This window comes from Tiliqua scincoides, chromosome 12, assembly GCF_035046505.1.
Source record: "Tiliqua scincoides isolate rTilSci1 chromosome 12, rTilSci1.hap2, whole genome shotgun sequence".
Taxonomy (NCBI): Eukaryota; Metazoa; Chordata; class Lepidosauria; order Squamata; family Scincidae; genus Tiliqua; species Tiliqua scincoides.
The window spans coordinates 3,030,144-3,051,333 of record NC_089832.1 but is presented as its reverse complement, the minus strand read 5'-3'; the positions used below and the strand labels follow the sequence as shown (position 1 = coordinate 3,051,333).

The following is a 21,190-nucleotide window of genomic DNA, read 5'->3' as shown; positions in this document are numbered from 1 at the left end:
GTTCTAGCAGGATATGGCTTGAATCAAAGAGAGTTGGTGATAATAAATTATGAGTCATTTTTATACAATCACTCTTCTCTCTGTGTGCTCCTGCCTGCTGGGGGGTTGAAGATCTCCTGAAAGTTGAAAATATTCTGCTTGTAGCCTCTGGTATTGGCCTGTTTTTAAAATTACCTCCCTGTTTGAGCAAAAAGAAACGTAGGAATCTGAGTTGGGCTTAGCTGAGCTTTGCCAACACGGACTAGCTGAATCTTTCCAGGGTTTGGCAGGGATTTTTCTCTGTCCTGCTCGGTGTTGGAGTTGAGATCTTCTGTGTGCAAAAGATATGCTCGATCGCTACCCTCCCTGCATGGTTTGGATCTTTTGTTCCCAATAAGCTGCTAGAGAGGTTCTGAATTTATTTGTCTTGGGGTGGGTCTACCACCTGACCCAAGTTGGGTTGCACAAAAGTACAGCTACAATTTAAAAAACAGTATTGTAAGAGGAGAATATTGTGTGTGTGTGTGTGTGTGTGTGTGTGTGTGTGTGTGTGTGTGTGTGCGTGCTTGAAACTTCTCCCCACTTGAAAATCAGGAGTGTGCAAAACACTGCAAGGATGGTAAATGTTGCATCTTTTTGGGTGTTGCATGAAACAATGTGGGATACCCTTAGTTCTTTCTTACACCTTAGCTCAGTGTTTGCTCAAACTGCGGGTCAGGACCCACTTGGTGGGTCATGATCCAATTTCTGGTGGCTCCCACATAGTTTGCAATGAAAAAATGTGTGATGGAAAGATCAAGCCCTGAGGCTATTCAAAAATCAGCTGCTAAATGCCCTGCAAAGAGCTGAGATCCTGCACTTTGTAAGCTTGTGTAGATATCCAGAGATAAACGTGTGAGTGTCTTTTTTTTTTTCCAAGTCCGTCAATGACGGTTAGTGGGGTCAGGTGTAGGCTGGGTCACATAACTAAGCCCCTCAAGCCTTGAGGCTTTTCCTCAGGGCTGCCTCATTATGAGAAATGGATTGTGCTTTTTGCAAACAAATAAATAAAATATTAATTGTAAATAAAGAAATAAAAATTATTTCTCTCCGAATCACTTTAATTCTTGTAAAGTGAGGCGGGTCCTGTATTGGCAACCTTCAGTCTCGAAAGACTATGGTATCGCGCTCTGAAAGGTGGTTCTGGCACAGCGTCTAGTGTGGCTGAAAAGGCCAATCCGGGAGTGACAATCCCTTCCACACCGGGAGCAAGTGCAGTCTGTCCCTGGTCTGTCTCCCTGGCTATGGGCCTTCCTTCTTTGCCTCTTAGCCTCAGACTGTTGGCAAAGTGTCTCTTCAAACTGGGAAAGGCCATGCTGCACAGCCTGCCTCCAAGCGGGCCGCTCAGAGGCCAGGGTTTCCCACTTGTTGAGGTCCATCCCTAAGGCCTTCAGATCCCTCTTGCAGATGTCCTTGTATCGCAGCTGTGGTCTACCTGTAGGGCGCTTTCCTTGCACGAGTTCTCCATAGAGGAGATCCTTTGGGATCCGGCCATCATCCATTCTCACAACATGACCAAGCCAACGCAGGCGTCTCTGTTTCAGCAGTGAATACATGCTAGGGATTCCAGCACGTTCCAGGACTGTGTTGTTTGGAACTTTGTCCTGCCAGGTGATGCCGAGGATGCGGGTCCTGATAGTGTCATTTTATGGGTCCTGCTGTTAGAAAGTTTGAGAACCTCTGCCTTAGCTGTTTTGCTTATGAGTCGAAATGTGGGCAGCCTTCCTTTTTGAAAATCATAGTTAAAATTTTAGTTGAGGCTGCCAGGGCCGGATGAGATTTCCTCAGAGGCTGTGGGTGCAGCCTGTGAGGTCTGCACTGGATCTTAAAACATTTTTTATCATCCAGCTTAGGAAATGGAGGAGTTTATTGCTCGTCTCCTTCCAACCGCATCTGCTTCCTTTTTTGCAAAAGGATGAATGACTGGTGGGGAGAAAGGAGATGCTTGTTAACCCTACAGCCGCTTGGAGAGACTTATGAGCTGCTTCTTCCTCAGATTCATTTCTCTCCCCCCCCCCCATCCAATTTGGAGCCTGACTTTGTGGCTTTACGTAAAGAGTCCACAAAGCTTCGATGCTGAAACCATTAGCCTGCATTTAGCGGCAAAGGGCTATCAGTTTTCCTAATGACAGACGGCTCTCCACTTCCAAGCAGTTGGCGCACCGCGTGCGTGAGCGCCGCGGAGAATTCCTTGGAGGCTCCAGTGTTGATAACATCTTCCTTGCCTGTTCGGATTTCCAGGTATTTAAAACATTCAGGGGAATTAAAATAGCCCTTCTGACCTTGAAAGCAGAGCTGAGATTTTTATCTTGCATGGGCTGCTTCTGGGTTTGTCTTACTCCTGGAGCCGGAGTAAGTATCTTAATAGGTGCTCAGACGTCAGTGGCCCTGTTCGAGCACATCCCCCAGTGCCCTTCTCTAAACATTGTCGATGCGCCTCCAGGGGAAGGCAGCATTCAAGCATCAACAGAGGCCAGCTCTGTTTCATGTCTCCTTCTGCTCCTGTGGAAGCATCTGGGGCCCGGCAGTTTTGTTGTCCATGCAGAAATGGACAGATGCCCGTGATGGCGAGAGGATTGTCTACGGAAAAGGGGATGGCCCTACAAGTTCTTTCCAGATCTTGAGTGAAACATATAGCATTTAATATATTTTTTTCAATTCACTTGCTCATTGTGGATTGAACAGGCCCTTCTGCAGGCCACACATGTCAATAAATCTGGGCAACAGCCAATTAATGTTTCCCAGTCAATAGTGGGGTGCTCTTTTTTTTCCCTTCCAGAGATTTGCCACTCACAGAGATTTTGGATTAATCAAGCTCATGATGGAGAGCAATGATCACAAAAAACCCAGTGTGAAAAAGCACTCTGAAAAACCAACCATCTGGCTGTGCATTTTTCAGAGGAGAAGCTGTGTTAGATCTGCAGCTGAAACAGACTGTTTTGTGATACCTTAAACTAACAGTGTACTTCAGTGTTGGATTTTGTGGGCAATGCTCAAGTTGTACACTGCTTGGTTAATTAGCATTGTTGGTACATCACTTTTCAACCAGGATGTGTCAATCAGGTCACAGTCATAACACCATCCCAGATCTAAGTAGATCTGTGCCCAAGATCTGGCGCACCCCAGATCTGGCGCACCCCAGATCTAAGTAGGCAGTACCAAACTTGGAGTTCGCTTGGGGAGATTGGCAAAGCAGCCTTATTGGCACCCCCTTTCTAGGATTTGGAATTCATCCAATCCAAAAGAGTCTGCTAAGTGATTATCAGTTGTTTTAACGCAAGTAAGGTTGTCTTTGTCTACAACAGTTTGGCTTTTCTCAATGTCACTAACTTGGCATCCCTTTTGTGTTTCATGTGTTCTCTCTTCAACCAATACTTATAAAGTGTTTCAACAGCGGTTCGTTTTTTGGACACAAATCCTGTCTCTAGCGGGACCTTCGCAGGGCAGGCAGATTGCAAGGTATTCCCTGGTTGTGGAAGTGAGGAAGATGGCACAATGAGCAATTGCAGGGTGAGGCCTTTTGCTCCTGATGTTGAGCTTGAGTTCCTGTTCGGAGATGCAGGAAGGTCCTCGCAGGTCCTGCAGTTGACCAAGAAGGGAAGCTTTGCTGTTCTGCTAGGTTTGGACTCCTGCAGGATCAGAGGGCAAGCTGCCCTCCTCCCTGGCCTTGCTAACCACCAATTGCAAAATGTCATCTATACAATGGAATGTGGGGCATCTATGCAGTGGAATATCTGACCACAGCCAAATAGTACACAGTCAACTGATGGCAATTGACCCATGTGTGCCAATCCTTCATGCACCTGACACAGCTGTCAATTCAAGCGCACTGTTTTCATCCACCACTGTATGGAAAGGCTTTCACGTGCCCTTTTTATTGTCCTGGGATGCTCTGAAAATCCTATTCGTTACTTTGGCAGTCAAATGAGAAAATTTATCTACAAAGTCATTGTTCATTCTGGGAGCACCAGGTATTAAATGAAGCAGATTTTGAGTGTGTGTGTGAGTCTCCCCCCCCCTCCCTCATCGTTCTTCACAATTGGAACATGATGGGAGGTCCATCTTCTGAGTAATGAAAGCAAGAAATGTAGTACAAAATTCAATTAAATTGCATCTAAAGCATAAGTCATTGCAAAGGCTCTTGTTGAGCTTCCATATGGGCCAGGAGGTAGAAGCAACAAGTTTGGAGAATATGTTCATTTGTCAACATGTTGTTTTGAAGATTTAAATAGCATTTTTCTGGAAAGACCTCGTAAAGCCAGTCCCTTTCTGTAGTCATCCCTCTGAACTCTGTCTTTCAGTTCAAGCAATATCTGGGATCTGAATACCCAGTATGAATCCCTTTGGTAATCCACAATTTATGTTGGAGGTGCTGTGAAGAGAACAACAATGATAGATGGTTTGGGGGGAATATTATGGATGGTGTGGAGACAGAGAACTGGGTATGTTTAGCCTGGATAGGAGCAGATTTGAGGGAGGCAGGGAACATGATAGATTTCTATGAATACCTGAAGGGATGTCATATAGAAGAGAGCAAAGATTTGCCCTCAGCTGCCCCAGAGGTCAGGATTACATTTTTATGGACTTAAGTTACAGGAGGGTAGATTGTGGTGGAACAGGGGAGCGTGTCCCTGTTGCATATGTGCAAAGTTGGGCAGAAATGGTTTAACTTTACCTTTTGAATAGTGCATTTAATTACTGCTAGCTAACTGTGGTTAGCTGTGGTTAAGCTAACCCTGAAATCCCCCTTGAAACCTCTCCCGCAATTGCATTCCAGCTACTTTGAGTGCGGTGCATACATGTTAAAGAATTTAGCAAAGCCATGAAAGACGGAAGTGTTGCAGGGGGCTGCGATTTCGCTCACTGACTTTGAGGGATTAAATATTTGCTGTGAACCCACAAAAGTTGGTGTCTGTTAATAGCCACTGTGTGTTGTGCCCAAGACCCATTTCCCATAAAGCAGAGATCTACTTGTGTAGTTTACTGAAAATCCTCATTAATGCATTAAACGTGTGTCAGAGTGCGCTCAGGAAGGTGCACTGATATACAGGTTGCATACAGAGGTGTCTGTTGGTTACCCAGTGCTCTTTGTGAAATATTGGTATGTGGATCACGAGATCATTGTATACTGTATAATGCCCATCAGGTTTAAAAGCTCTGTGTGTGCCTGTGTGAGACTTCTCACTTTCCACATTTAAAACTGATAGAACAACCCTTCACATCACCAGCTATAATCATTTTTGGCTGGCTAACAGCCCAATCTCAAGCTGCCCGGAGCGCAGGGCTGCTGTGGTGCCAAAATCGCTATCGCGGCATCCAACGTGCCCCAGGCAGCCACCACTGTCTCCTCGGAGCCACTCAATTCTGCGCTGGCCTTGGAGCTGGCACAGAATTGGAGAGGCCCATGTCGAACCATGTCTGAAATGGGGCTCAAGATCTGGTGGAGCCAAACTCCTCCCACTTCACTCCCTCCCCTGCCACGCCTCTCTCCCCACCTCTCCCCGTGCCCTCACTCACATCTCTGCTGCCTGGTGGTTCGGGCAACTGCCAGGTGGTGGAACACGGACCCAGTGCTGGAGATGTCCCAGTGTAGGCTCGCACTGGGCTAGCTCTGGGGCTGCGGTAAGGGTTTGCATACATGCCTTATGGGCATGTTTGTGATGGTGCGTGCCAGCGGTAAACTGGTGTGCACTGTTCAGGATTGGAGCCTAAATCTTTGTTGCCTGCCCCCCAAAGTATCCTTGGCATTTCTGAATCCAGTTACACACTCCCCCAAGCCCAGATCCTGAATGATCTAGTTTGCTGAAAGGGAACTAACTTCCTACACTGCACTGAACAAATCCTGACCGCCTCCAATTTGCTGTGGCTTTGATGGAATTTTCATGACGGGAACCAATTACTTTAGACTACTTTTTTCTACTGCTTGCATGACGCCCCCCGGACATTGAGTGTAACAACTTGGGGGTTTTTTCCCCCATGAGAGAGAGAGAGAGAAACACACTAAAACCAATGAGCCAAACTGCTGCAAACCTCCCACCGGCGGCACAAAGGGAGATGGCTCAATCACAGCATTATCCCCTGTAATTGTGACTGTGCAACAAGAAATTAGCTTTAATGATGAAACTGTTGTCGCTCGGCTGCTTTACGATGGAGACCGGCAGTTTGCGGGGCTGTGTTTTGTCTTAGTAACTCTTTCAGGAGCATTTTTGTGGTTCTCATTTCACCTTGGGAACTGGGTTTAGGTGCAGAGATGGTGCTGATCCATTAACAATTCTCCAGGCACTGCACCAGAATGGCCCAAGAAGTGTATTAGTAGTAATTTTAAAATAATAATAATAATCTTAATTGTAATTTTCCATCAGTATAGTCAGGGATGAAAGCATGTGGTGGGAGCCCATGATTTTTTTCCCCCTTCCCCTAGCTTTATTTATTTATACTTCTCGCACTTTTATACCACCCTTCGTCCAAGGAGTTTGGGGTACATAGTTCCTTTCCCCCTCCTTTTGTCCTCACAACAACCCTGTGAGGTAGGTGACACTGAGAGGTGGCGATTGGTCCAAAGTCACCCAGGAGGCTTCATGGCATAGTGCGGATTTGAACCTAGACCTTCCTGGCTTTGAGCCCTCCTAACCCCTAGTGGTTTCTGTGATGCTTCAACATCTTGAGAGAATCTCCTGGAACATCCAGCTGCAACAGCCCTTACCTGGAAATTTTTTTCCTTTCAGTTCTTTAAGTTCAGCATAATTACAATTGCCACATTTTTTTTGAGGATTACAGGTCACCTTGAAGCACCATTAATGCTTCTAGCGAGCTCCCTTGCTTGGCTTATCCAGGCCCACCTAAGCAGGTCAAGAGGCAGGTCTGGTGTCCAGGTGGCTGCAAGCTACCCAATTGTATGGAAGCATGACATCGATCCCTTGGTTGTTTAGGCTCACGTGCAAGGTTGCTCAGAGCTGTTGTCTTGTCTGTGCTTGAAAGCAGCAAAAGGCACATCGTCTGATTTGCTGCGCAGTGAGTGAAGGGGCCGGCCCCTTGAAATCGGTTAGTCGAGTCCTGCTGTTTTGTTCTGTTTGCTGCTTGCATTGTGGTTCTGGAACGCTGACGGCCAACCTTTTGAACAGTGGCCTCTGCCCCGTGTAGCCCAAAGGGCAATGTGATGGAAGAGGCCTGAGAGGGTCTTGCTAAGGATGCTTTGTCTTGCTCCTGTTGATCAAAGGGGGATTTTCAAGGACCTTTATATCGAGTTGCGGGCTCAGTCCCTCTGTGCAGATGTAAGAGTGAGTGGTCCTCTACAGACTACTACAGAGGGTGGAGAATGGACCGCTTCAGTGCCGGCTGCAACTATGGACAGTCTGTTTTGCACCCTCTCTGGTAGTCCATGGGAGGGGCACTCACTTGGTGATGCTGGAAATGATCTAAGGTGATTGATTTTTTTAAAATGAGAGCTTGTGAACCACTTCTCAGGACCTTGCAAGCCACCTGTGGTCCCCGGACCACAGGTTGGGAACCAATGCTCTTGGGGGTGGGTGGGATTACAGCTGGCGACAGCTGCTTATCTCTTCCCAGAGGCATCTGCTTGGCCACCGTGAGATGTAAAATGCTTTGGGCTGACCCAGCAGAGCTGCTCCTGTGCTCAGGAAGGAATGAAATATTTAAAGGGATGGTTAAATGTGCAGAAATGATACCGTTCTGCATTGTTATCACAAGCACCCTCCGTAAGTAATGCTTGGGGGGGGTTGTCTGGCATGTCAATATACATCTTTAATGAGTGACAAGATGCAGAAGAGGGGGCAAAAGTTCAGCCTGGCGCAGGGGACAAAAAACTGTCTGTTGATATGGCAAGATTTTTGGAAACCTTTTAGGTTGGGAATTGGAGTCGGAGGGAGCGGGCGAGAGAGAAATACACTTGTGTTCAATACTTCCCCTTCCAGAGATGGTTCCTGTTTAAATGTGGGTTGACATGATTCCATCCCGAGGCCCTGCTTTCTGGATTACAGATGCACCTTCCTAAATGGTTTTGAAGAGTCCAGAGTGTATCTTTTGTATTTCAGAAGGCATGAAAGCCAGGGAATTGTACTCGGCACTGCTGGAGAAGATTTTTGGCGTGCTTTGCTGTTGATCTCTTCCAAACCTGTGGAAGAGTTGCCAATTAGCAACTCCTAGAATGTCAGCAGTCTTGTGGAAATGGAAATTAAAAAAGTTTTAGTGGTCTTTGGTTGGCTGGCATAATTCCCTGATGTGAAGAAGCAGGGGTGGTTTTTTCCAAACGTGTGAGTTCAAAGTGTGGGGTGGTTTTGTGTGCTTGTGTGCCCTAACCCTAAAATGTATGTTTGAATTTCTCCTGCAATTACAGCCCAGGTGCTTTTAGTGTGGCACAATAAAGAATTAGCAGGGCTGTAAAAAAGGCGTGCAATAGACTCCAATCTCCCTCTGCACCTCCAGAAATTAAATATTCACAGTGAAGCCACACATTATGGGGGTCAGTGCCATGTTGGTGAGCATTAATAGCAGCCGTACTTTATGGCTGGAAGAGGTACCCGAGACCCATTTCCCATAATGCAGAGACATACGCAGGCAATTTACGGAAAACTCTTCTCATTAATGCAGCAAACCCCTGCCAGACTGCACTCCAAAGAGGGACGTTGCTGGAAAATTTGCATATGGAGGTGGCCTTTTCCTTCCCAGTGCCTTTTACAAAATATTGATTTAAAGTAATGAATGATGTGATCGTTCTGTAGCCATCAAGTTTAAAAGCCATGCAGCGCACTCTTTCGTTCACTATTGCAGCAAAAATGTCATCTGGGGAAAAGACTGCTGGTGTTGAAGAGGGGAAGGAACTTGAAATGTTGCCTTGAATTTTTAGCCTTGCCAGATGTGGAGAAATCCAAAAAGCATATCTTGTTTTGTTATTATTAACAGTATTATATACTGCTTTTCAACTGAAAGTTCACAAAGCGGTTTACAGAGAAAATCAAACAGCTAATGGCTCCCTGTCCCAAAAGGGCTCACAATCTAAAAAGATGCCAAAGAACAGCAGATAGGCACTAGAACAGACACTGCTGGGGTGAGGTGGGCCAGTTACTCTCCCCCTGCTAAAAAGAGGAGCACCCACTTGAAAAAGTGCCACTTACCCAGTTTGCAGAGGTTTTAGTGTCCTCACTGGTCATATGAAGAGGTGGATCTTGATGCAGTTGGGGGGAATTTCAGAAAGGTCTCAGAAGCTTCCTTTCTGAACCCCCGTGTTTGCATAAGAACACACCCACTGGGTCAGCCCACAGGCCCATCTAGTCCAGCTTCCTATATCTCACAGCGGCCCACCAAATGCCCCAGGGAGCACACCAGATAACAAGAGACCTCATCCTGGTGCCCTCCCTTGCATCTGGCATTCTGACAAAACCCATTTCTAAAATCAGGAGGTTGCACATACACATCATGTCTTGTACCCCGTAATGGATTTTTCCTCCAGAAATTTGTCCAATCCCCTTTTAAAGGCATCCAGGCCAGATGCCATCACCACATCCTGTGGCAAGGAGTTCCACAGACCAACCACATGCTGAGTAAAGAAATATTTTCTTTTGTCTGTTCTAACTCTCCCAACACTCAATTTTAGTGGATGTCCCCTGGTTCTGGTGTTATGTGAGAGTGTAAAGAGCATCTACCTATCCACTCTGTCCATCCCCTGCATAATTTTGTATGTCTCAATCAGTTGCAGGGTCAGTAATTTGTGACTTGAGCTTAGTGACTTGGGCACTTCCCTGGCTTTCTGTGAACACAATGTAGTTCACAATGTGGTTTACATAGCAGAATAAATCAGTAAATGCTTCCCTGTCCCCAAAGGGCCCACAACCTAAATGCCAGGTATTGGGGCAAAAGGCTAAGGAAGGTCATCGACCTCATGCCCAGCTTGTGAGCTTCCCAAGGTGTCTGTGTGTCTTCTCTTTAAGGCAAAACATTGGCTTAGATGGGGCTTTTTTGTCTCAGCAAGGCAGCAGGTGTTCTTAACACCTTCTGCTAGAAGGGCCACTTCTAGAGAGACAAGCAAGATCTGTCCAAGATTCATGTCTGTCTTTTTAATTCCTGGTGTGCTGACCACCTCCTCCTTTGTTACAGGACCTATGAGAGGAGGGGTGCAGGGGTTAAATTGTCCCTGGACCCAGGGTCAAAAAGGAGGCCTGAGAGCCAAAGGAGAGGACTCGGATTTCCTGGGATCTCAGAAAATGTTTGCGTATCTTGTGTGAAGAGGAACATTTACATTTGTGTAAGCCTACATAGTTTTATATATAGCGTAATTCATAGCAATTATGATCCAACGGAGTAGGAAAGGGGCCCAAAAGAAACGTTGCACTGTACCCCAAAGGGGCCCCCAAAGGGGCCCCCAAAGAAACTTGGTACCCCCTGATAAAATTCCCCTTGGAGCCCCTACCTTACCATGCAAAGTTCCATGGCTCAGGATTTAAGATGGTTGGAAGAAAAGGTTGGAAGAAGCAATTCATCTATCACAGTGTTTCTCAAAGCGTGGGTCAGGGCCCACTAGGTGTGTTGCGAGCCAATTTCAGTTGGGTCCCCATTCATTTCAATATTTTATTTTTAATATATTAGATTGGTATGTGTCTGCATTTGAGGAAATGTTACAGGTTGTACTTTTAACGGTCTATTAGGTATATGTTTTTAACAATGATAGTCAATGGGACTTGCTCCTGGTTAAGTGTGGGTAGGTTTGCAGCCTAGGTTGTCAAAAATTTTCCTGCTTCATGATGTTACTTCTGGTCATGACTTCACTTCCAGTGGGTCCTGACAGATTCTCATTCTAAAAAGTGGGTCCCGACACTAAAAGTTTGAGAACCTCTGCACTGTCCTAACAAAATGGCAAGAGCTCTATCGCATCTGTCCCTGAGCACTGAAGAGGGTGGATACGTTCAAAGGGGCTTTTCTGCCCGAGGCATCCAAGATTATTACAAAAAGAGACTTCAGGGACTTGACTCTGAATATCAAGCCTCCCAGTGCCATGTGCTTGTCATTGATGCCACCCTGGATGTTGTTGTGTTAGAACCACAAGCGTCCTCTTCTCATTTCCAGAGATCAATGACATTCCTTTTCAGTTCAGGTTGGGTTGAGAATCAAGCTTAGGAAATTCATTTTAATCACGCAGCCGCACAGTTCCTCGACTGGGGGGGGGCACACAGTGATGTGTGTAGACACACTGGGGGGGGCACACAGTGCAGCCTGTAGACACACACTCATCAGAATGAAATGACTTTGCAAATGAAACTCTATGTAGGGCATTTCTCGCCAGCGTGCCATCAGCAGGGGTGGTCTTAAGCATATTTTTATTTCTGTTATCGGAAGTGCAATTTAGCACCCCCCTTTTTCCAATATTTTTCTTAGATGGCTGTTCTTACACTTGCAGGGGTTCTGATTTACGCTTGGGCTTGAGCACTTTCTTTGTATTTCTTGCAAAAAAAGGAAGGGAGGTTCCCCCCCTCCCAAAGTGTTTGATAATGTTGTGTTGAACTGGGAGGTGTTTTGTACACGGGCCGTGTTTTGCCAGGGAGGCTGAGGGCATCTGTACTTGATTAGCCTCTGATGCTCTGGACCTGCTTGTTGTTGATTGCACAGAATGGAAAGAAAGAGGATGAGAAATGACCAACGATGTGGTGAGCTGCCTTGGTAAGTTTTTCTGCAAATCCTGAAAAATGCCCTTTTGTGCCGAAAGGGTGTCCTGTAGAGCAGGGATGTCAAACACGTTTCATACAGCGGGCTGATGTTGGAATTCATGGTGCCTGCTGAGGGCCAGAAGTGACATCATTAAGCAGAAAGTGACATCATTAAGCAGATGATGGCCAGAAATAAGCACTTTGTTTTCACATAGAAAACTTAATTAACATTATCATCAGTGTCATTAGTTGCAAATGACAGAAGAGAAAATGCATAAACCTTGTTTATATTTTCATATGAGAGAACCCAATGATAATGGGTGCTGGAGAAATTGCTTCCAGGGGCTACATTCGGCCCATGGACCTTATGTTTGACACCCCTGCTGTAGAGGAACATTGGGCCAAGCAGTCGGGCATCGCAGAAGGAGCTCAACAGCTGAGTGTATAGATGGCTCTCTGTAATCCCACCATTTTTGACAATGGGACCCCCTTTGACATATTTCTGTAGGGATGAGCAAGCCTGGATCCAAGAAGCACCAAGCTGCCAGTGTGGCTGCCCTGGAGAAGATTGTCCAGGTGCAAATTGATCTGCTTTGTTCCTGCCTTAGAGGTTCTGAAGAGGCAGATAGGAGAGATGCCAGCGTCCAAATAAAATGCAAAAAAGGCGTGTGGAGACCTTCTTAAGTAAGCAGGGAGGACAGAGACTGAGTTCAGAGGGCTGCCATGCCTAGAAGAAAACAGCCATCATGGAAGTTGGAAAGAGATTATAAGAAACCAGGATGAGTGCATGGCTTGGCTCTCTGAGGAGCTATGTCTCTTCTCCACCTGAGAGGTAGAAGAGGAGTGTTAGCAGCCAGCAGGTTAACTTCTGCAGGATGTTGGAGAAGCACTTCACAAAGGTATGAGGAGAAGTTGGAGTCCAGGGGTCATTTTTCTCAGTGGGTATAATGGAATATCTACATAGAATTCCCAGAATAAAACAGAATTGGCTCCTGATCCTGCAGATGGTTGGTTGGCAACCTTCAGTCTCGAAAGACTATGGTATAAGCCTACAGCAACCAATATTCCCAGGTGGTCTCCCATCCAAGTACTAACCAGACCTGACCCTGCTTAGCTTCCGAGATCATGGTATAAGCCTACAGCACCCGGTATTCCCAGGCGGTCTCCCATCCAAGTACTAACCAGGCCTGACCCTGCTTAGCTTCCGAGATCAGATGAGATCGGGCATGTCCTGCAGATGACTAAAAAAGATAACCATTATGCCTTATGTTTAAAAAGCCAAGGATTATTCAAATATTGGCAGATTTTTTTTTTAAACCCACCTTTGTTTGTGTTAGTACTATACAGTGTTTACCTGAATTGTGCCATATAAGATCCTTCCTGGAGAAAAAATTAAAGCGCAGTTTGGAAGTGGGACATGGGCTGAGAGGAAGAGATGGTCCCAACTTGCTTTCTCAACTCCCATCTCAGGATCAAAGTGTGACAGTGTGTCTTTGTACCTTTCGGTGTAAATAATATACGTGCTGTCAGTTTTTTTTTCTGGCTGAAATATACACACAACAGATGAAGTGTTCTCTGTTCTATTTTTTTTTTTGAAAATTAATTATACCCCTTTGTTCCCACTGACGCTCTGTGGATGAGAAAATACTTGGGATTCTTTAAGTGCCATAATGGCTTTCCTAAGCTATATTTCTAAATGTCAAGTTAATATAGTTAGAAAGCTGTGGGAATGGCAGGGGCTCAGTGTGAGCTCCCAGTGACATCTGCTTCACAAGGGTGTCTGGGCAGGCCTTGGGCAGACACTGTGGGAAATCCGGCGCTTTGCAAGAAGCAACACACCCTTTTTCCTTTGGAAAAAAGAAAAGAAATTAGTTCTGTATCGTTCTCTCCAAATATGTGGCAGTGTGCCATATTTTTGCAAAGAGTTTCTCTTTAAGAGGGCTGATTTTTAGGACAATCACACATTATAAATAACTACCTGCTTACGATTGGGATTAAAGAAATCCCAACAAGATCTGAAGATAGCCACTGACTTAAATGGTTTTAAAAGGGGTTCAGTAAAACCCACGGAGGAGAGGAGTCTGTTGCCAAGATTGTGAATACTGACATTTTATTTTGTTATATACTAATTATGTACAATTATATAGCAGTGATTTATACGTGCTCAGTGCCTGACACTAGAGAGAAAACACTGGAAGGTTATCTGCGGTTTGTAAACTTCCAGGCAGATCTGGTTAGAAGCTGCTAGAAATAGAATGATGAACTCCATGGACTCACCATCATCACTTGTTAGGAAGCTTTATATACTACTTTTCAACCACAAGCAGTTGGTACGCCGATTCTCCAAGATGCCAGAGGGACTGTGTCTTGAATTGGGCCACGTTCACTGCCAGGGCTGCTTTCAGTGCTAACCTGATAGACTAAGTATGTATTGAGTTTCCCCCAAGCCTGCAATACTAGCCCACCTGAGCGTCTGGTCAACTGACCTTACAGGGCCAATCCCAGATCACCAAACCCTATAAAATCCCAACCTCAAAGCTTGTTCCTCAGTCCAGACAACTTACCTCTGGGGCAAGGACAGGATCAAACCGCCTGCTCCAGTTCCCTGATCATGTTGGAACTTGATCCTTGCCAGTTTGGGATAATACACTGGCTTTGGGCCCAGCTAGACAGAGGGCAGCTTGCCCCCTCGTGCCGCAGTCCTAGTTCTGACTGCTTGTGTTGGGGTTGGATAGTGGGCAGGCACACCGAAGCCTCTTGGCTGCAGGCTCAAACCCTGGCAGGTCCTGACATCTAGGAGCCTGATGGAGTCAGCAAGACAGACCTTCCTGTTTTCATATATAGGTACGATGACAGGGCAGGGCAGGGATGAAGCCTTTATGCCTGTAGCCTTGAGGCCATGGAACGCCTTCCCTCAAAGAGGTCTTCAGGTTTCCCATTCTGACCATGGCTTGACTTTTCAGGAAAGTTCTGGAGCAAATTTAGCGGGGCTGCACTGAAATGGTCTCTATTCTTTGTTATAATGTTTTGCTATTGTTTTTGTTTTGTTTTTCACATTTTTATCGTGCCCTTCCTTCAGTGAGCTCGGAGTGGTATCCCTAATTCCTCCCCTCCTTTTGTCCTCACAACAAACCTGTGAGGTAGGCGAGGCTGAGAGGGCATGACTGGCCTAAGGTCACCCAGGAAACTTCATGGCTTAGTAGGGATTTGAACCTGGATCTTCCAGGTCTGAGTCCAACTTCCAAACTTCTACACCATTCTGGTCCTCCTTCTCTCTCCTTGTATGTTCCTAAACTCTTCTGTTGGAGCATTATATCGAAGAGCAGGATATAAAAATATTTAATTATTTCCTTAAGAGCGTAAATACAATGAAACACGTTGACTTCTTCTAAAGTGTTGGCTGGAACAATTTTTTTTTTAAAGGACTCGGGTGCAGTAAAGGAATAGCTTTGAAGAAAGATAATCAATCTGTGTCTTTTTCCTCTTTTCTGTTCTTGGCTTTGTAAAGTCAGGTTAAAAATTATTGTGTTTTCCAGAGCGGAAGGAGCATCTCTGTCACTTTGCCTTTTTGGCACTCAGCCACGGGTGTTTAAAAGGCTTCGCTACTGCATTATATTTCTGCCATATAATTGCACTAAAAGGGCACCGTGACATATTGTATAGACTGTAATGAGCTATAAACAAAATGGGAGGGGGGGCAAAGGAAGCTCCATGTGGGGGCAGTGGGGACCGTCCTTGGAGTGATGGCTGGAGCTCAGAGAAGCCTGCTTGTTTCTGTGCCATCCCTGAGATGTGGGGAAGGGTCAAGGGTGGTATCCAGGAGACCAGAGGAGGGTTCTGTAGAGTGGGGGGGGGGTAGAGAGAGTTGATGGTCTGTATAGTGGAGGATCCATTCCTACACTCCCCGTGGATACTGTATTCCATGGTTGGGCGTCACAGGACTTCTGAATGTAACCAGAAGTGTCTTTCAGAAGTCTCCAGGAGGCCTTCTGAGGACTTCCAATGAGGACTTCCGTGGACTGCAAACCTGTGGATGAGAAGCGCTGACCTGTATATATTTCGTATTTGTAAGCTGCTTTGGAAGGTGCTCAGTCAGAAAATCCGGCTAAGGAATAGTAATAGTAAATAAAACTTTAAAACTTGGCTTTACAATGAGAGCCAGGATGGTGTAGGGATTTGGGAGTTGGACTTAAGACCTAGAAGGTCCAGGTTCAAATCCCCACTCAGCTATGAAGTTTCCTGGGTACCTTGGGCCAGTCACTGCCAGCCTTAGCTACCTATCTTGCAGGGTTGTTGAGGACAAAAGGAGGGGAGGAACTATGTATACCGTCCTGAGCTCCTTGGAGGAAGGATGGTACAGAAATGTGAAATGTATAAATAAAATCACAAGAACATCAGGGAATAGGCAGGAAGTCTTGCCTAAAATGGATCCAATAGCTGCCTCTCAACACAAACCCCTTTCCTGCAACCAGCCTTGCCCCACTTTAGAGGAAGGGTCCCCTCCTCAAAACCCTCAAGTTGTGAGAACGCCAAGTACCTTGGAGAGATCTACAGAAGCCTCATCTGCCTGTTGCAATGTTAAGCCCCAATTCCCCCCCCCCGATGAATAAATTCCCTTTGGCTTTAATGTTACATATCCCACCGTCTGTCTGCAGTAATTGAAAGGGATATTGGGCAAATCTGATCTGTCTAGATTTGACTTATGCTGTCCTTATCTCAGCCTTTGTGTCATTAAGAAAAAAATTGGTATCGATCTGGGCCTATCCGACTAGATTGAGTTTCAATTTTTCTTCCTGGCGAGTGGAATATAAATCAATAAGAGGCAGCTGTGTGAAGCTCTGAGCCCGGTATGATCCTGTCACTTATATATTGTAAATCCAATGATCGCTGATCAAATCAGGCCTTCTGCTGTTCCAAACAGACATGATTGAATTGTCAATAACGAAAGATTTTGCAGTAAGTGAAGGAGAGTCGACGGCAAGATACAAAATTGAAACTATGAGCTAAAATATTGGGGTATTTTATTGGGTCCTTTTTCTCTCTCCTGTCATCCAAGGGAGAGGAACAGCAATGGAATAAACAGGGTGGGGTAATCTTGGTGAAATCCAAACTAACCAAAGAACAGATTGGAAACCATTTAAATTGGAAACCATTTAAATACCTGTTATATTATAATTTAGCGGGTGGTGCTCAGGGCTCGTAGATGATAGCGCGGCATGCTTTGAAAGCAAGTTACTGAGTAGTTAGTCGCCTGAGGTGGGTATGAATTGCTAATAGGTGACCAGGGAAGAAAGTTTTACCAAGGAGGTTCATTTGTCCCTCCTTTTTAGGTTGTAGGTGAACTGGTAAGAATTTTTGTAGGCTGGTAGCATATGTGCAGTTACGGTGGGCCCTTGGTGTACACGAATTCTAGCAACCGTGGATGCCTCCCCATGCCGGACTTGACCGAAAGTTATTTCTGGTTCACATCCGTGACTTCTGGTCACATCAGGGAGGTGTTCTGAGATGTGGGGAGGCCAATGCAGTGGGCCATGTGTCCACCACAACCTCCAGGTGAACAACTGTGATGCTGCAACCCTGCCCCCACCTCGGGCTCCAGCATCAGTGGATTTCATTAACTGTGGGGCGGGGGCAACCAGTCCCTTGCAGATCCCAAGGACCCACTGTATTTTGCCAAGCTGCTCTTAAAGAACAATACTAGCCAGGATTGCTCGGACGCAAGTCCTATTTTGTTCAATGGGGCTTATACTCAGAAAAGTGTGATTAAGATTGCAGCCTTAGTGGAACTTAGAGGGGTCATAGCTGCAAGGTGGGGCGCATGCTTTGCGCAAAGAAGTTCTTGGGTTCAATCCTTGATGTGTTGATTTCTCTGGTAGCAGGTCTGAGACCCTGGAAGAGCTGCTGGTTACACTTACTGTGGATCATTTGTGTATATTCTCCTCCTCAACGGTACTTGGTGAGAGGGCCCCCAGGTCTTGAAGTTGGCTTCACAAAAGACCAAGCAGAGGTTCTCCAGAGTATGTTGAGTGCAAGATTAGCAGCTCATTGAAAAGAGGGTACTCCTTGGCACTGTAGGATCAGCAGAACCGAATACCAGAAAAACAGTGGACGGGATTAGTATTCCTTACCTTGCGACTACTCCCTGTGTGTGTGGATTAAAAATCCTTCTCAGTGGAGTTTTGAAATGTAAGAAGCAGCTCAGTGCAATTTTATACTGGCTTAGATTGTTTAACTTAAGGAAGGAATATTTGTCTTTGAATTGAAAAGATTCACAGTCACAAAATTCATCCAACAGGATAAAAAATGGGGAAATGCAAATCACACAACTGCAGGCTGTGTGAGTGTCTGATTGTGGAACCACTTATCACTGACTACAGCGGAGAATCTGGCCTCCACTGCCTTGTCTTTCTGATCACCCCCTTATCACCCTTCAGATAAGAGCAGCTTCCCCCCAAGCATTAGCCTTATTCACTTTTGATCATCTTAAGACTACCCATTTGTTGAGCTCTCTCAGCCTCATTTTGGGGTCCTATGTCCTTTCCATTTCTCTCTTGACGCGCAAACTCTTTTTTTGCCATATGGTTAAAATATTCCTGGTCTAGCTGGTTTCCGCTTTTATTGCTGCACCTAATCAGAGCTGCTGTCATTTGCCAAATACAAACCTGAAATTGTTTCTGTCACTTTCCAGTGCCTCTCACCCCTGTGCTTTTTCTGCCCCCTTGGCATTGCTTTAATGGTGCTTAGACCAGCAGAAACCGTTTTGCGGCAAAAAAGCAGTTGTAGATGATGATTCGCAGGGGAGTAAAGAAAATTAGCTTTTCCTGCTTTGGATTTTGTGTGTGTGTGAGATGTGTGTACACAGGTTTGTCCGTGAATGATGTGATTTGTTTCAGCAAACGAAGAGTGCCTTCAGCTAGGCAGTGTTTACAGCTCTTCTTTGGCTATCGGCTTGCAAGGAATTCTTTGAGCCTCTCTCCCTCCATATGAAGACCTCAGATGAGGAAAGCTTTAGGAGCATGTAGAGAGGATTTGGTGGGCATCAGGCCATCCCTCAGTTGTTTGTCTGTGCAACGGAATCAAAGTTTTCTCTCTTCACTTTCAAAATGAGTCAGATCTAATCTTGAAAACCACAAGAACTAGAAACCTCAGCCCCCCCCCCCCCCCAGGTTTAAGCTGTTTGCACTGGGATCCTGGAAAGCCTCTAAGGAGGAGGAAGTTTGTAAACTGAGAGAGAGGGAGTCACATAAGGTTGGCGCGACTACGGAGAAGGCCCTGTTTCATTTGACATCCCGCTTTCCTTTTCCAAGCAGCTAATGGAAAGAATGAGATGGCACTCGTAGAAGCCGTCAACAGCAATAAAATAACAATAACCATCAAAAAAAAAAAAGAACCCCAACATTTCTATACATTCAGCAATGCTAAAAAGTCATGGGGTGCTATGGATATTTTGATGAAAAATTAGATACTACCCTTCTCCCGATGCCCACACAGAAAGCCTCTTGGGAACAAAAATGTTGGCCCATTTATGATAGCGATGCTGTGACCTTCTCTTCTCCCACTGCACTGGGACTCCAAATTAGGAGATGTTCCTTAAAGAGACACCCGTTTTCTTTAATGCAACGTTGAAGCTTCTCCTATCTTGAGTCATTTCACTCAGTGTGTTTGCATGTGGGGAATGCTCTCTGCTTGTTTCAGTTGTCTGTTTGGTCTGGAACTGTTTCATTATAGCTTTCGGAGTATGAGACCTATAGTAGGAAGAAAATAGATTTTAAAAAATTGACAGTAACTATAAATTGGGGAAAAAAATTAAATACGCAGGTGAATTGTTCTTGATTGACTTTAATTGCCAGAATTCTATTGAATTGTTGCATTTTCTCTTACTCACGAAGCTAATAATCTCCCTGCGCTCCCAATGGATTCCCAATAGTCTTCGCTAGCTCATATTAATAGAGATTCAATTTGTGAGGCATGTAACTTTATTAAAAGTCTGTTGCCGCTTAACTGATGTGAGATTTTTGTTTCTCTGAGGGGTCGTTACCAAAATCAGATAGCAATTGACATTGCTCCTCTGTAGGCCTCATAAGTCTTGTGTCATAACTTCATCTTATAAGGGGGTCATAAAGGTGTAATGGTCTGGTTCACTTACGTAGGTTACTAGGCTGTGTTTTGGCAATTTGAGGAGGAACTCATGACCTTCTTCTACCTTTGGGTTTAGTGATCTCGCTGGCTTATTGTGATAGCTGAACTGGTGCAACCCATAACTGTGCAACTAGTGATAACTAGAAATTAAACTGGGATCTAAGCCTTTTATTTAAATTCAAAATGGGTCAGAATTGGCTAGAGAAAAAGCAGTGATTTATAGGAGACTTTCCTTTTACTTTTCAGTTGAGGCTCTTATCAACTTCTGTTGAAAATAAGCAAAAGTTTTATTTTGTTTTCCGGGGAGCCGGGGAGGTCTAGACATCTGCTTTGTCCATTCTTCTGAGTGTGTCCGTAATCTCCCCCTCTCCCCCAGTTTTGTTGATTTTTATTTTGTAATGTTTGTGTATCAGACAGGAGATGACATCAGGAAGAAATTGGAAGTGTAGAATAGAAAAATGAAGAACTGAATTTGAAATGGACACCCTTATGGGTGTGTGAACTGCAAGAGTCTTGGACCGTGTAGAATTATTAGGTACAAATTATTGGGGAGTTAAAAATATTGACTTAAGAGTCTTGTATTAACCCTCCTTTCTTTTTGCAGTAGCAAAATTCATGAGTCTGGAAGTTTTTAATGCTGGTTTTGAATATTTAACAGTCTTCAATAATGTATTGAAGTTGGTTTCTGCATGCAAATGCTATGAAATATGCATTCTTGGTGCTAGGAGGGTTAGGTTTTGAGCCTACTTTTGATAACTTGTTTATGTCTTCCAACCCCTCTCCTTGTTCCAAAGCACCTTGTTATAATTTATTTATAAATCACATGTTCTATTGATCTTTAAAAAACCTGCCTTTTGCTACGTTCTATGAGTTGCATATGCACTGTTAATGGATATGCTGTTTGCCCTCTTGTCATGGCAAAAATGTTTCCGACGCTGCACGCCTGCCTCTCGCAGGAGGCAACTTGTGAATTTTAATTTGCTGAAAAAGTTTCCTAAAATGTTATGGGTTTTTTCTTCTCAGAAAGTGGGGATCCACCATCTTCAGTAACAAATACAGGTTGAGTGAGGTTCCCAGTACCCACTGGATGCCAAAAACCATGTTAAATGAAGTTCCTTTGCTCAGTGATTTAAAAACAGCCTTGCTGTTTTTACAGCCTTTGTAATGCAGGACAGAGACATTAGGCAGAAAATCAATCAGTCTCTCTCCAGGCACTTAGAAAGGCTTCACTCTGAGGCAGCAACCCCTCCCTTCACCAGGAGCACAGCATGGGGAAAGAATGCAAAGAGAAGGTGATAATCACTTCCACTTTGTGTCGGGGCAAAGGGAGGGATCACTTGCCTTGGAGTGTAGCTATTCTTAGCATCTGGAGAGAGAAT

General features: G+C 45.1%; 1 protein-coding gene and 1 pseudogene across 1 annotated transcript in view; one reads left to right on the top strand and one right to left on the bottom strand.

Moving 5' to 3' along the window:
- The window catches only part of GPC3 (glypican 3), a 172,927-nt gene that overhangs the window by 56,536 nt on the left and 95,201 nt on the right, over positions 1 to 21,190 (top strand). The window lies entirely within an intron of this gene.
- LOC136663355 (5S ribosomal RNA) lies at positions 12,806 to 12,921 on the bottom strand (annotated as a pseudogene).